This window comes from Equus caballus, chromosome X, assembly GCF_041296265.1.
Source record: "Equus caballus isolate H_3958 breed thoroughbred chromosome X, TB-T2T, whole genome shotgun sequence".
Classification (NCBI taxonomy): Eukaryota; Metazoa; Chordata; class Mammalia; order Perissodactyla; family Equidae; genus Equus; species Equus caballus.
This window is the reverse complement of record NC_091715.1, coordinates 128,690,365-128,706,495: the sequence shown is the minus strand read 5'-3', so window position 1 is coordinate 128,706,495 and position 16,131 is coordinate 128,690,365. Positions and strand designations below refer to the sequence as shown.

The 16,131-nt window shown below is 49.8% G+C and overlaps 1 protein-coding gene across 1 annotated transcript in view; it reads left to right on the top strand.

Annotated features, from left to right (window-relative positions):
- The first annotated feature begins 2,767 nt into the window (after positions 1-2,767).
- The window catches only part of LOC138921809 (uncharacterized), a 33,018-nt gene continuing 19,654 nt past the window's right edge, over positions 2,768-16,131 (top strand). The window contains exon 1 of the mRNA XM_070257191.1: positions 2,768-2,864. The gene's annotated coding sequence lies outside the window, so the exon portion shown is untranslated. The remainder of the gene's footprint in view (positions 2,865-16,131) is intronic.

Below are 16,131 nucleotides of genomic sequence, written 5' to 3'. Positions count from 1 at the left end.
ATAACAACGATAGTAGGTGAAAGCTTGGTGTGTCCCAGGCACCAAGAAAGGGCTTTGCATTAACTCAATGAATATTACAGCAGCCCAATGACAGGGTCCTTATGGGCACACTCATTTAACAGATGAAGAAACAGAGGCCCAACAAACATCTAACCTTACCCAGTCGATAGGAAGAAGAGCTGGTATTTGAATCTAAGCAGAAAAGATCCAGCCCATATACAGAACCACTAGCCATAATGCATAGTCGATAAATACTGACTGCTAGATGTTCCCAGACAGGCAGAAGCCCAGGACGTTGGCCTGGGATAAAGTGTGAATGGGACAGGAAAGATTGGGGACATGAAGTTCAGGAGGCCATAGGTCATCTGTGAAACAGGACCTGTGTGGCACTGAAAGAGGCCAGCATGTGTCCATCTACAGAACAAGGCACCAAGTTAAGCCTTAGTGCCAGGTGTTGAGAGAGCTGGCAGATCCTGGAGACAGGAGTCACATCAGCAGCTCCAGCCTTTCTTCTCTCACCTCCCCATGTGGCTAAAGGTCCCAGATCACGGCTTCACTGTTTGCTGACAAAGCCTGCCACAGCTCTCCTGCCCTCTGGAATGTTGTCAAAGTCCAACCCCACAAACGCAGCTCTGGAGTAGTTCATCTATCAGCTTTCTCTGGGCTTGCAAAAGACCAGCCAGACTCTAGTGGGCAAGACCCCCATCTGGGCCAATGGCTGTGTTTTGAGCCCTCCCAAATATCTGGCCATCTGATGTGTAATGTCCCCATCCATACTTTGGAAATAATTTTAATTTATTTGATTTTGCCATTTCTCACAGTTCTATTGGAGGGCTAGGAAGCCATCTCTAACAGTTGCAGCTGGTGCGATATTCAAGGTATCTTACCAGTACAATATGTTATATGAAAGGAGATTACTTATGAGGAATGTGGTCATGCATTATTTCTTTTTTTAAAGATTGGCACCTGACCTAACATCTGTTGCAAATCTTTTTGTTTTTTCTCTTCTTCTTCTCCCCAAAGCCCCCCAGTATATAGTTGCATATTCTAGTTGTGAGTGCCTTTGGTTGCGCTATGTGGGATGCTGCCTCAGCATGGCTTGACCAGCAGTGCCATGTTGGCACCCAGGATGCAAACTGGTGAAACTCTGGGGCACCGAACTGGACCGTGCGAACTCCACCACTCGGCAACAGGGCCGTCCCCTGGTCATGCATTTTTGAAGGCTGAGATATCCCACAGTCTCAGGTGTGTGAGCTGGACACCATGGAAAGCTGGTGGTGTCATTTAGTCCCAGTCTGAAGGCCAGAACACCACGGGGCGCTGATGGTGTCAATTCCAGAGCAAGGGCAGGAGAAGATGAGATGAGATGTTCTGCCTCAAGCAGTGAGGAGGGAAAAAGGGGGACAAGTCTTCCTTCTTCCACCTTTTGTTCTATTCAGGCCTCAATGAATTGGATAATGCCCATCCACACTGGGGAGGGCGATCTTCCTTACTGCGTCCACCAACTCAAATGCCAATCTCCTCCAGAAACACCCTCAGAGACACAAGCAGAAATAATGATTGATCTGGGCATCCTTGGCCACTCAGGGTGGCACATAAAATTAACCACCACAGTGGGTAGGGCAACATCATAAACTATGCATAACACTGTTCAAATATGAAGCGTGGTCCCCTAAACCTGCAAAAACGATCTCTCCTGTGGTCAGGACAGTGCCATCATTAGAGTGTCCTTGCCAGGGTCACTGTCCCCTCTGAGTGTAGCACAAGCCCATGGCTATGTGGTCCACACAGCATGGGAGAGTGTAGCTGAGCTGATCACTGGAGGTAGTCAGTCGTAGGGGAGCCGCAGCCTCCTTCTTGTACAACTCACAAATTGAGAACAGCTGAAAAATTTCTGAGCAGATGGCCTCGTGAAAAGAAATGGGCATCTAGTGTCACCTCGAATAGTCATCTGGAAGCTTAGTGACTTTTGCAGCAGAGGTGTGAAGATCCCTTATCTTTCACCCTACAGCATCACAAGAAACAACTGTGCTTAATGTTGAGAGTGGGAACGTGAAATCAAGGAAGGAGTCAGAGAGGTAGTGTCTTACGCCTTGGCAGGTGGGCAAGAGTTCCATAGATGGAAAGGTAGGAAAGGATATGAAAATCCTGAAAAGGGTGATTCGGGGTTGTTGAATGAATTGCTGGGACCATGGCTGTGATGCTGCTGAGAGTTACACTGTGCTCTTCCCAAAACGCGTGCAACAGTAACCGTCTTGCCAAGATTGCGAGTGCCAACTTGGGGTCCTTCACACTGTGCCCAGCAAGTACTCTCTGATCCCACAGCTCACATGAGTCTCCTGCATCCCCGCTCGGAGGTTTCTTCATGTCGACGTCTAAGAGCAAAGGGAAACTCACATCGACCTCTGGGGATGGGAGGAGTGAAGCATGGAAGGCTTCCTGGAAGAGGATGGCACGGAGCTAGGCTTGAAGAGCCTGAGTGATCAAGATTTCCAAAGTCTGAGAAGACAGGAAACTAAGGAAAAGATACGTGAAAAGCCTCGAAGCAGAGCTAGGCGTTGAGGGATGGACATAGAAGAAGAAAGAAAGAACAAGAAGAGCAAAGATTTCAGTCAATAAGCAGAGCCTTGGGACATGAGCGGGGTTTGCACTCTTGGAGCTGGAGCGAGTGGCCAGTCTTGCTGTCAATCGTCGCAGACCCGCCAATAACGACGTGTGAAGGCGGGGCCAAAGGAACGCTGTCCAGGGAAGCGAAACGCTTGACAGGGCTCTTTAAAACGTGGATTGTGCAGCGCGGCTTCCGTGGACCGTTCCCCTCCGGGATGGGGGAACATGGCGGCTCCGTCTCCTGCTGTCCCCAAAGTGTAAGTTCCCTTGACTTCCTACTTGGCTGTCTGTAGGGTGATTGGAGGGAAGCGGGGGGACGGTGTGTGCTCAGCTCCTCTGACAAGCAGTGTCCCCCGGGCGGGCTTCTGGGTGGACGGCAGAGAAGGCCCCTTAGCGGCGTCCGGGCCCCCGGTGGAGCTTGCGGCACAACCTGATGGAAGGCTCACCTCGTCTGCTCGTGGCGATGTGGGCCTTGACCCCCCTGTTGGTGGTCTTCAGGACTGGAGGTGTCTGCAGCTTGGAGAGGAGGAAGGGGCTGGGGCGGAGGGCCGAGTGGCCGTGGGTCCAGGACGGGCCGTGGCCGTTGGCGGCCAGGGAGCGGGTGTGGCCTTTGGTTGTCCAGTGTCGTGGGCTGGAGGCTGGCCCCGGGTGTTGGTGGAAATCTGGGTCCTGTCCGTTTCCGTGAGCCCTTTCGTCAGGGTCGGGATTTCGGTGATTTTCGACTCGGACAGAGGGAGGTGACGCGCTCAGGGAGCGTGTGTGCGAGGGTGACAGCTGGTGGCCCATGGCCGCCTGCGAGCGCAGACTTGGGTTTCCCTGCCCAGCGTGAGTGCGCGTTTCCTTTCATTGGTTGCTCCCATTTCGGGATGCTCTTCTTCCCGTGCGGCTGAAAAAGAACGACACCCTGATAACGTCGGGGGAAAGAGTGAACAGCCGGCCTGCTCAGCTCGGGCTTGGCTTGTTCCCTGACCCCGCGAATCCCCTTCAGTCAGCAGTGCACGCTGTTTTACGTATTTTTGGCAAGCCCTTCTGGACCTAATGTCATCGCGCTGAGTGGAGAGTGGCCCAGACGCTGTCAGTGTGTTTGCATGCAAACTGTAGTGTTCCCGACGCTTTTCCAGTGTGAAACCCAGCGGTGTGATGGGCGAGCCCTTGTTGCTTCGAGTCCCTGAGGGGCATCACGGCCCCGGGGCTTCTATTGCTGGTTTCATTCTGTAATCTCGTCCGTCCGTAGCGCGGGGTGTTTTTGTCTTCCTCGTGATTTTGTGGCCATTTGCATGTGTTTAATGTGGATTTCAGCTGGGTTTCCTAAGCATTCTTCAAACGATAGTCTCTTCCGTGTGCCCTTTGGGAAGTGATTTGTGCGGCTGAGCACCAGAAGTGTTCCAGTCTGTGTGAAGGCCCCTTAGCCACTCTTGTCAGCCAGGACTGGACCCTGCTGGGCACTAAATTTTGCATGTCCTTCCTCATGCGTTTAATGAGGAGGTCCTGGCCCTCCCCATAAGCGTCCTTTAAATGGTTTCGGGGAAATTTTTATTTTCAAAGCTGGAATGTACCCTCTGATAGAGTGTCATAAGTTCATAATAGAATTGCGTGTCTGACCTGATTTATATTGTTCTATTCTGGTGTTTCTCAGTCTTCCTAACTTTTCTTAAAAACTCCACGTTCTGAGGTCCTCTCCACGTACAGGGCCGAACTTTCAGTTGGCTGAGTCCTTGTTGTTTTACGACAGCGAATGCTCTTAACCATGTGTTGACGTGCGTCCCTGGCCCGGGGTGGGGTTGTGTTTTACGGAACAATGGCGTTTGGGGTCATTTTATTCTGTTAAAGATACGTCCTGATCCTTTTCGTAAGCTTTGTGTTAAAGTTTTTCATGTCACCTTCGATTGACAAATGAGGACAAGATGGTCCTAGTTGTGTCTGTGCGTTTTGCTTTACGACACTTAGCGGCTTCAAGCGGTCCGCTAGCCTAATCTTGCATTTTATTTACTGTTAAGGGTTTTTCATACCATTAAAGTTTTGAAATTTTAGCTTTTACGTTTCTTATTTCATAGCTCTAATAAAAATTAAGAAAGGTTTGTTTTCAATGTTAAAAATTCACACGTTGTCGATCTGGCTGAGCGGTGCTGTTTTACGACACTGAATTCCTGGAAGTGCGCCTCACTGGTCAACACTGGAAGTCATTTGGGTTCTTCGGGGATTTCATTTCCAGCAATCGTTGTGTGTTGCGTGTCGCGTTATTCGATTGGGTTCTGTCCTGAGTCTTTTCATGCATTTCCTGTTAAAATCGTGGGGCATTTTCCACTTACAGAGATGGAAATCCACCTCCAGAATGAGTGCTGTTAACAGGGAATGGCCCTTGCAGGTCATCGGGCATGCTTATGTCTATTACTGGAGGGCAATAATTGTGCATTTATTCCGTTGTCATTTCTTTAAGTGTTGGCCTGGTTCCTCCTTCCCTGGTGTTGTCCCAGAGAAGAAACGTTTTGTGTAGTTTCTATGTCCAGAAAAGCAGGATAGGCCAATTCATGTCCTGACCGGTCTGCCCCAGGACCACTGCTATCCCATCTGTTTGAGGTCCTGGGCCAGACTGCGAGTACCATTGCCCCACCCCCACGTCAAGGGCTGCTGTCCTTGCCTCTTTGCACACAAGTGCTGACTGTGCCTTAGTGGCTCAAAGTGCTACAATGTCAGGTTAAGAAATCGACAGTGCCCGTGTGTTTATCCTCATGCCTCCATCCTGCGACATCCACTGTGTATTCAAGGGGAGAATTAAATTAAAGGAACATTGTTGTTTTCCTCAAAATCCTGAGGACACTATCGCCTGACAGTAACCTCAGAATTGTCCAGGAAAACAACTACTTCCTCTACATAATGGTGATGGTTGAGTTGGCTTATGAGCCTTCTTGCAGGTTGATTCTTGATACTGACTTGAATTATGTATGTTAGCTCATGTAGAGATGATTTAATGACTTGAATATTGGTGGGGCATTGGTGTTGTCTAAATCCACCTTGATCACATTTAGAAATGGGACAGATGTATTGCTGGTATTTGCTTTAGTGGTTGTATTGCTGGTCTTCCTTTATCTGTGCAGTTGGTACTGGCAGGAATACCAATTTCCGGAATTGGGACACTCACTCACCTCGCCGGTGAGTCCTGCCTTTTCAGGCAGAGCCCCAGACCTGGATCAATACCTACGTGTGGAATGAAGGTGCTTTTAATCCGTGCCCATGGCCCATAGTACAGTAGGACGTATTGCAAATTAAGAGCAAATTCCCCAATCTGTGTATTTCCAGATGTCCAGTTGTTTCCGTTGTTTTGTCCTCAAAGACCTATGTTCGATATTGGATGGTAGTAACGTTATGTACTACATGAAATTCTTCATGAAATTGTTCTGAATTCAGTTAGCTCATGCCTAGTTTTAGCAGTCTTTGAACTTAATCTTTTACCAATTACTGAGACTAATATAACGACCCAGTTGTCTAATGTGCATCTCATGGTCTATTAAGAAGAAAGACAGAACCCATGTGCATGAATTGTTACCCGTAATCTTGCATGGCATGTAAGTGTCAGTAATTGGGAACACAGTGAGAGCAGGCACACATTCCAAAGGTTCGTTACCATCCTTTTATGTGTGAGTCAGTTCCCTTATTACTGAAGAGAAAAAATGGAGTTGGGAGACCCGGCCCCCCCCCCACCCCCCGCCTTCTAGCAAGTCACTGGTCACACCTGTCAACATAATGTTGAGTGAATCCCATCCGTGTTTGAGTAAAGCAGGATGAACCCTGGTTCACTTGAAGGGGCAATGAGGCCTCTAAAGCAGTGGTCTTATCTTGTGGTTTGACTCATGGAGCGCCTGTCTCACAGTGTCTTTCACTCTTTTGGCCTAGCTCACACAAGGTGCGTGAGTGGGTCCTCTGGCCTCACCGACCATTTTCAGAAATTTCTCAGGATTACGGAAAGAACCAGTTCGCCTGAGCCACTTGACTTATATGAGTTGGCAAGTAAACTGTTTTTCCTGCAGTTGTGCTGGGCTGTCCACCCAAAGTCAAGTCTCCTTGCAGATTTCTACCATCACCATCCCCTTCAGGACCTGTGGTGGCAAAGTCCAGTCCAGGTCATCCTGTGGGCCTGTACGGAGAAGAGAGTGGAACTGGAACCAACAGTCAAGAGCAGGCAGACAAGTAAGTGCCATCTCATGTGATGGGAGGCCACAGGTGTTGGGGGGAGGGTAGCACTGATCTCCTGTTAGCTGTAGCGCTATTTCAGATGGTGTGGAAATCCCTTCCCTGAGTGTCTAAGAGGGGAATTTCCGGGAACGTCGGGGGCACTCCCTGGGCACTGCTTATGAACCCCATGTCAGAGATGCTAGGTCTACCGCCAATTTCTGGGCTAGTCAGTGGCGTCTTTTTCCAGTTCCTATTGGTGTTCCTCTGTTTCCTGGGGGTGCCACTGTTACAGACACCTTGACTTTATTAGACTGTCAGATTTCAAAAAGAACCGATGTTGACATTTTCACGTCAAGGTTTTGATCTGTCCTATCCTTTGGAAAACCTTTGCCAGACCAGGCAGAAGCAGGATGGACTAGATGGGACGGTCAAACACAACCTTCAGGAATCCAAAGATTGTGGGAGATTGCTCATGTGCTTTTTATCTCGGGTGTGAGATCGTGGATTTGGATGTGATTTAAGACCGGGTCTAAGTGGGAAACGGGGGAGAAGGTGAGACCCGTCCACCAAGTGGGTGCCAGACAATGGCAATCTGCCAGTCTACCCCGGTTGTGGGTGGGTGAGCATTTACGTAGCAGTGGTCCTGCAGGCATAGTCTAGCAATTGAAGTAATGAATAGGTCCGTACTTGCTCACGCGCTTACCCCTCCGTACGTTGTTGGCCACTTTGTTGCCTAGCAGATGTTGCTGCGACCAGACGTTGTGTTTCGTGGACAATAGATTTCTGGTATCTGAGTGAGAAAGACCCTTGGCCCTTTCTAGCTCTCATCTTTGAGCTTGAGTTTCCACAGATGGAGATGGGGAGCACACCTTGCTATCAGGTATGTTGTGAGAATCAAGTGTGATGATCCTTGTAAGTGCTCGGCATGCAGCGGGTCCTGAAGGAAGTAGCTGAGCACTTCCAGAATCCGTAGATTAGAGCAGACCCTTGTGGCTTGGTTGAGGTCCTCTCCCTCCCTGTGAGCCCCCGCTTCCACTTCAGTTCTTGAGACCCTAGGCGTCATTTCAACGAAATGTTTTGTTTCCTTTCACAGGACCAGCAAATTTCCTCAGCGATTCCTTCAATCTCTCTAGAAACCAACTTCTCTACTTCTCCTGTGATGCCAGGGGAAAGCCGGGCAATTCGGACTTTGCCTTCTCTGAGCTGCAGTCTTTCCGGCCAACATGGACACCTTTCGTCAAAGCTGATGTGGCTCAGCACCAAGTTCAGGCTGGAGGCTTCTTGTTCACTGGCAGTGCCACCAAGATCTCCTCTGTTCCCTGTCTGTATAAAGTCACTTGTTTTCTGGGGGGTGGTTAATTTGTTGAAACTTAAGTGAAGAGTTTGGGTAATTGGGAGGGAGTTCTTGATACAAATCTGCACTAGGTAAGGTGCGTTCCAAGACGCTTCTGCCCTTTAGTCTCATGGATGGCTCTGGTTCCCGGTTCCTCTATTGCTTTATTGGCACAGGTTTCATCCAGAAGGTCGCATCACAGAAGCTGAAGTTCACTCACCAAGGGTGAAAACAATCCACATTTCTTTGTGAGTAGAGACTAAAGTATGTTGCCTTTATGCAGCCCACTGACACTTCAAAGTCATTACTGATCCTTCTGATTGGTTGGATCACATAAGATTTGCAGAAGATAGGGGTCATTATGTTGTCTGCCCAGTGAAAACCTGAGACCTGAGATACTTAGAAATACCTGTGCTCAAGCCCATGTTCCTTCACCAAGTGACATGACAGTGACCATCACTGGCCTGGTTGCTAGTCAAAAACTCAACTTGTGAAACTTAACCGTAACTGCGATGCCTTCTTCCCCTTCCACATACACTAGGGCCCGCTGCCCAGGACATTCATTTGAGGTCCCTTCATGGCGGGAGGGGTGCGAAAGACCTAGATGAATGGTTTCAGGGTCAATCTGCTGAGTATTGGCACTTGAAAACAAGTGACGGCTTTGAGGATTCCAAAAGAGTGACTCTAATTGATGACATTCTCAAAATCAAGACTCTCAGGGAAAGAGAAGCTGATCGGGTTCTCTCCCAGGAGTTCGTTCTGAGGCGAGCCATGTCACTCACCCAGTGAGACATGTACTCATGAATGTCTGCTCACTCCTGGGAGTGTTAATGTGCTGTAGCTTTTGGTGTGAAGTATTCCATGTCAAAGTCGCGTTTGCCATATGTATTTTTTCATTCCTCTTGTTGCTGTGGGGGTTGGAAAGAGAAGGGATTATATTGGACCCCTTAAGGGTAGGCTCCTGAAATGGAGTGTATTCCTTGTTATACTGGTTCCCTGTTCTGTGCAAAATGTCTATGGCGGAATAGTATTCCATTGTATGTATGTACCACATTTTCTTTACCCACTGATCTGTTGATGGACACTGAGCCTGTTCCGTGTGTCGGCTGTTGTGAAGAGTGCGCCATTGAACACCGGGGTGCAGACACGGCTTTGAGACAGTGATTTCGTTTCCATTGGCTGTACACCCAGGGCTGGGATTGCCGGATCATGGGGTGGCTCTCCTTTTACTTCTTGAGGAACTTGCATACTGTTTTCCATTGTGGCTGAAGCAGTTTACATGGGGGAACACTTCTTGAACTAAAGAGATTTCGTGACTGGTTCTCCAGCCACTTCTGATTGTCTGTTCTCTTGAGGAGAAGAATGATGGAGGTTGGAGGCTCTGGTGGGGAAGGGGGTTCTGTGATCAGGAAAGATGGAAGGACTAACTCCTTGCTTCCGGTGCTTGAAGCCTAGAGCTGGGAAGGGGGCTGGACAGAGTGTCCTCTGTAGAGCTGCTCTCAGAGCAGGAGGACAGAGCAGAGAGGAGGGTATGCGCCCTCAGTGTCAAAGGCGTGTTGGCCTTTGTATGTTCCAGAGTGCCTCCTGCCCGCTGGCCCATCCATGGCACTACCAGGGATCAGCATGGCTGGAGGATAAAAGATAACAATGCAGATGGTTGAGTGTGACATGAGAACATACGGCCCTCTGGCCAAGATGAAATTTTGACGATGGGGACTGTTGCTGACTTGTGCAATAGGAGTATTTTGTACTTTTCTGCTGAGGAATGCTTTGCTGTTTCTGCCTGATTCTGTGCACTGACTTAGCCTGTGAATAATGGCTCGAGGAACATTGGCTCTTTGCCCTCCTACGTTGTTGTGTAGTACATTAACATGAGGGAGTCTTCTGAGAGAGAACTGCTGTTGTCTCTGGGGAATAATCGCTCTTGGTTGAGGTGCCCAGTCACTCTTTCGTATTGTTGATGAGCTGTGTCCCCATGGAGAGAATGATGAAAGCGAGCTGCTGTTGCTGCTGTTATATTTCCACAAACCACGCTGACACTTCTTCCTTCCACCATCACATGACTCAGTTGCCTTTTTCAAGTCGCCCAAAAAGCGCATGATGGCAATGGCCGAATGTGGGGTGTGGGAAATTCTGGGTCCCTGGGGAGAAATTGGCCATGGCCCGCCGTCAGGCTTGTGTGCTCTGACATGAAGGTGCTGAACAGAATGTCGTCCACCATGCAGGGCGATGGCATCTTAGGAGTCATTAGGGATGCTGAATTTCTGGATGGGAGTTGGGCTGGAGCTTTAGCCAAGCGTTACCATGTGAGCTGTCGGCACTCTTCCGCTGAGTACACTCTGCACATTGGTAGGAAGAGGAGAGTCACTGGGCCCTGTCCATGAACAGTAGATGAGGCCGTGGACATTTAGATCCTCATGGGTGTGTGCCGATAAGGCTGGATGTCCAGGAACGTGCCTGGCGAGCTCTCCAGGCTGGAGGATTTTGCCCTCCTATTCTTCATTGCTGAATAGGACAGCATGTAGTCAGTGGCTCTGGCTGTCCCTTCCCCTGTTTCTGTGAGAAGGTGTTGCTGCTTGGTGGTCAGCCCCTCTGCCCCTTTGGTCTTCTCACAGGGGTGGTGATGTTGCCTCGAGGGGACGTTGTGTGCACTCTCAGGGAAGTGGGTGCTGTCCACAACGGTGAGGGGCGTCGGCACAGGGTTGGGTGCTGCAGCTATGGAGGGGCAAGAGGGTGAGGACAGTCGCAATTAGAGGAGAGGAGACCCCCTCTGTGTTTCCTATTTCAGGCTTTTGATTTCTCCGCATTGGTGAAGTCTGGGGCTGGCACAGAAGTACCTAGCGGAGATATGACGACACTCTGAGGGTAGGAGGAAAACTTGAGAGTGTGGAGGACAAGGGACTTTGGTGCGACAGTCGTGAAGGGCATGGTGGGCGCAGGGCTGTGTCTCGTGTCCCCTATGTGCCTTCTCCCACACCACCTTAGGGTCAGCATAGCGGTGGGACAGGAGGTCACAGTGGACACTGATGGACATGCTGTGAGAAAATATGGCTCCCTTGTCAAGTTAAGACGTTTATTCTGCCAACAGGGTTTTACTTTCCATTTTCCCAGGGAACTGAGTGTTTGTCTGCAGGTGGAGTCAGAGGCTTGATCTCTGTGTGTTGTGACACACAGCAGGTGACATGACACTTGGTAGGAGGAGAGGACTCAGATGGTTGTCTCTGGTGAATAATCGCTCTTGGTAGAGGTGCCCAGTCACTCTTTCGTGCTGTTGATGAGTTGTGTCCCCATGGAGAGAATGATGAAAGCGAGCTGCTGTTGCTGCTGTGATATTTCCACAGACCACGCAGACACTTCTTCCTTCCACCATCACATGACTCAATTGCCTTTTTCAAGTCCCTCAAAAAGCGCATGCCGGCAATGGCCGAATGTGGAGTGTGGGAAATTCTGGGTCCCTGGGGAGAAATTGGCCATGGCCCGCCGTCAGGCTTGTGTGCTCTGACATGAAGGTGCTGAACAGAATGTCGTCCACCATGCAGGGCGATGGCATCTTAGGAGTCATTAGGGATGCTGAATTTCTGGATGGGAGTTGGGCTGGAGCTTTAGCCAAGCGTTTGCATGTGAGCTGTCGGCACTCTTCCGCTGAGTACACTCTGCACATTGGTAGGAAGAGGAGAGTCACTGGGCCCTGTCCATGAACAGTAGATGAGGCCGTGGACATTTAGATCCTCATGGATGTGCGCAGATGAGCCTGGATATCCAGGAATGTGCCTGGTGAGCTCTCCAGGCTGGAGGATTTTGCCCACCTATTCTTCATTGCTGAATAGGACAGCATGTAGTCAGTGGCTCTGGCTGTCCCTTCCCCTGTTTCTGTGAGAAGGTTTTGCTGCTTGGTGGTCTGCCCCTCTGCCCTTCTGGTCCTCTCACAGGGGTGGTGATGTTGCCTTGAGGGGACCTTGTGTGCACTCTCAGGGAAGTGGGTGCTGTCCACAACGGTGAGGGGCGTCGGCACAGTGTTGGATGCTGCAGCTATGGAGGGGCAAGCGGATGTGGACAGTTGCAGTTTGAGAAGAGGACGCCTCCTCTGGTTTTCCTATATTTCGCTGTTGATTTCTCTCCATTGCTGAAGTCTGAGGCGGGCACATAAGTGCCGAGTGGAGATATAAGCACACTGTGAGAGTAGAATGAAAAATTGAGAGTGTGAAGGAAAAGGGACTTTGGTGTGACAGCTGTGATGGGCATCGTGGGTTCAGGGCTGTGTCTCGTGTCCCCTACATACATTCTCCCGCACTACCTTTGGGTCATCTTATCCGTGGGCCAGAAGGTCACAGTGGACACTGATGGACGTGATATGAGATAATATGGCTCCCTTGTCCAGTTAAGATGTTTATTGTGGTGACAACTGTCATTTTCCGTTTTCCCAGCGAACTGAGTTTGTCTGCAGGTGAAGTCAGAGGGTTGATCTCTGTGTGTTGTGACACACAAGAGGTGACATGACACTTGGTAGGAGGAGAGGACTCTGATCCTGTTTTATGGCTAGTTCGTGTGCTGTCCTCTCAAAAGGGTGGAAAGAATGTGCAAATGTGGGCACTCCCGTACCATTTGAATGATCTCCTCTAGACCCCGCGGGATTCGAGTTTGCCCTCTCAGTCCATCGTGCTGACTCCAGGAGCACAGTGTGTGGATTCCCGAGGGTGGCCGGTCAGGCCAGCTCCACGTTGATATTTGCCTTGGCCTTCTGAGCTTCCCTTGCCTCTCCTTCTTCATGCGCAGACCTAGCGTGCTGCTGCTTCTCCACTTCAGAGAACAGCCGTGGGCGCTGTGCAGTGAATCCTGGGGGGAGTCACTGCCTTTCTCAGTGTCCCCCAGCAGTCAGACACAGCGGCCTTCCAGAGTGCCGAAAGGCCCGTGGTCGAGCCAGCTCTCGGATCAACTGGGGGACTGTTGTCGTGGGGGCGTTGCTGAGCTGCCGTGTGTGAAATATGGTTAAAGCCGGGGACCACGCAGCTGGGCCACTTCTCCAGAGCCCAGGAGAGATGGGCTGGGTACTGAAAGATTTGCTACGTGTGTCCATTCTATGTTGTCTTCTTATTACACAAAATAATAATAATGGTAATTATTATTATTATTATTATTAGAGGGTGGAAGGAAACTTTGGAGGGGATGGGTCTGTTTATGGCACAGGTTTTGGTAATGGTTCACAGATGTCTACCTATTTCCACAGTCTTTAAATCATATACATTAAATATGTACAGCTCTTTTGGGTCATTCTTTCCTTCATCCCTCAAGAAAGTGGTTTCAGAAAATAATATTAAAGGCCCTCCCCTGACTACAGATGAGCGCTCCCTCTCAAATGTCTTTAGCTTTAGGACTGAAGGGAAGACTGCTTCTCCATGGTTAAAGGGGTAACGGCGTTGACTGCGTGTGGATTCTTTTGGGCCTTGGACTTTCCACTTATATGGAGCCTTAGCATTGGCCGTGTGTAAGGATAACTTTTAGTCCACAGGGTGTTGACTTTCCTAGACTCACAGCGGTTCTCCAGAACCCATGAACTTCACCTGAAGGACTTCGACTCAGAGATGGGGCCTGTGACATCAGCTACTTGTCATGTGACCAGAAATTGATGTCGGGGTACTGTGACTTTGGCATTAGGTTGGACTTTGGGTTGTTTTCCTTGTTTACAACATGTGCTTTTGTGCTTACTCAAGAAATCTTTTGAAATACTGTACATGTGGAGACGTGTCCAGATGTGTCTGTCCTGTCCGTGTATTCTACAGGGTGACCGCCGAGGTCTCAGGCTGAGTAGCCTTTGCAGTAGGAGCCTTTTCTCGGAGACCTTCCCTCACCCTCTGTTTACTGTGTGACTGAGTTCCCTGGCCATACCAACTCGGTGTGATACTTTTCTGCTATCCTCATTGCTGTGTCTTTACAATGTGTTTGCTGCTTCTGTTTCTTGCATTTTAAAGAACCCTTGTGTTCTCCCAATAAAATTCAGTTGTTTCAGAAGATTCCACTTGTCGATTGTTTTCTTCGCAGTCAACACCCTCAGGTCAAGGGAGCTGCGGCTGTGCCATGTGCATCATCACTTGCACCGGGGCAGAGCTCTGTGCCATAGATCCTGAGGCATCAAGGACAGGGGCCTGGTGGCAGGGGAAGGGGCTCTCCAGGCCCTGATGGAAGTTCTCCCCTTTGTTAAGCTGGCCCCTGTGTTTAGAGACGTACTCCCCTACAGGTGGTGGGTAATCTAATGCCTCCCCTTATGGGGTGATCCTTTGAGCCACTTCTTGAAGGCCATCAGCACAGATGTGGGGACTGTGGAGTAAGGGTGGGAGGTCTTCTGATAGGTCCAGGGGTAAGGCGGGGTAGGGTAGTCAGCATGCTTCTAGAGAAGGTCCGTTCAGAAGTGGTTGGGTCTTTGGGTCTGGTTCCCTTCCTGGGATTTCATACACGTCTTGGGCTGCAGGTGTCAGCAAGTGTTCTTGCCATCCAGTCTACAGGGACCCAAGCTGCAATGTCCCATTTGTAACGGGAGTTCATCGTTACGCAAAGTTCAAATCACTTCTCTTTGTCCTCACTGCAACTGAACCTTTATCGATATCCCTTTTCTTACCCTCTCTGGTGTCACCGAATGAGTCTCACGTTCGAATGTGACCATTTCCCCTTTTGGCCTTAGTTCAGGTTAGCGGGTATGACGCTACCAGAGACATTGGCTTTTCCTCTTTGCCAAAGACCAGCAAATCACATTGCTGCTCTGATGGCGAGGTTCCCAGTTGACACCGGGAGTTCATTTCCTCAGAGGGGGGTCCGGGTTGGTGAGGGCGGGGCCGTGGGCGGTACCCAGCAACTGCGCAGTCTCTGCCCACAAAGGCTGTGGTCGCTCCAGCGCAGGCGCAGTAGGTACCCAAGGCAGTGGACGAGCGAGACGCCGGCGTGGCTCTAATGCCTGTTGGTGGAGGCCGGTCCAGAATCGCGGGAGGCGTGGCCAGAATCGGAGGGGAGGTGCTGAGGGTTTTCAGGAGGGGCGGTGGATGAGGACTGGGTCACAGGAGAAGACGTCAGGCCACTGGGCTCCATATGCATGGTGAAGGCGGGGGCTGCAGGGAGGGAAGTGGGGAGGATCCAAGTGCTCAGGCGCTGAGGCGTCCGCGTGGTGCCCCCCCTCCCTGTCCACCACCCACCTGTACTTCTGACATCCTCAGTCAACGTTGGCCTCCGGATGCCCCTTCTGGGAGGTTTTGTGAACACATTTTCCTGCTCATTCATGCGTCTGTCAACCCAAGATTTTTGGCCCACAGGCCACAGATACTGCCTCCAAGATTATTGGGAAGGCCCCAAACATCAGCCCACATAATTCACAGCAGCACATTCAACGAAGAATGCACCATGGCCAGGGAACGTCAGGGGAGTTCAATGCTAAGAAATGTATTCACTCACTGCGTTCAGAGAGAGAAAGAGGATATCATGCAATCACCTCCATAGATGTTGAAAAGATGAAAATCAGAGGAGTTATTATTTGACCAGAGGCGTTTGCTTTTAATCGATCGCCAACACCAGAAAATGGAGTTACCACTCTGATCCTTCCATCACTTTGTCGAACTTCATGTACCATTTAGTCAGGGCAATGACACTCACTTCAGTTTCTTAAGTCCTGTGTTTTTATGAGATAATGGTGCAGGTCAACCCCGTGGATTCCCACAACAGCTCGGCCCAAAGCCGATTTGGCACCTGTTGTTCCGCTTTAAAATACGTAGTTGAATAATGACTTCAGAGTTGGAATTCACGAATTAATGTATCTTTCATGTATTGGCACATTTAAGGGAAACATTTGCGCTGAGTTTATAGGCTTACTTTTGAAAATAAATAGAATTATTTAGTATTTGTTAAGGGTTTATTTACTAAGCCTTTTTGGTTGCTTTTTCTTATTCCCAAACCACTGTTTCCTTGTCTCCCCCATCTCGACAAGTGGTAGTTCTTTCCTTCCTATTGTCCAAGCCAAACACCGTGGTGACCTCCTCAATGAC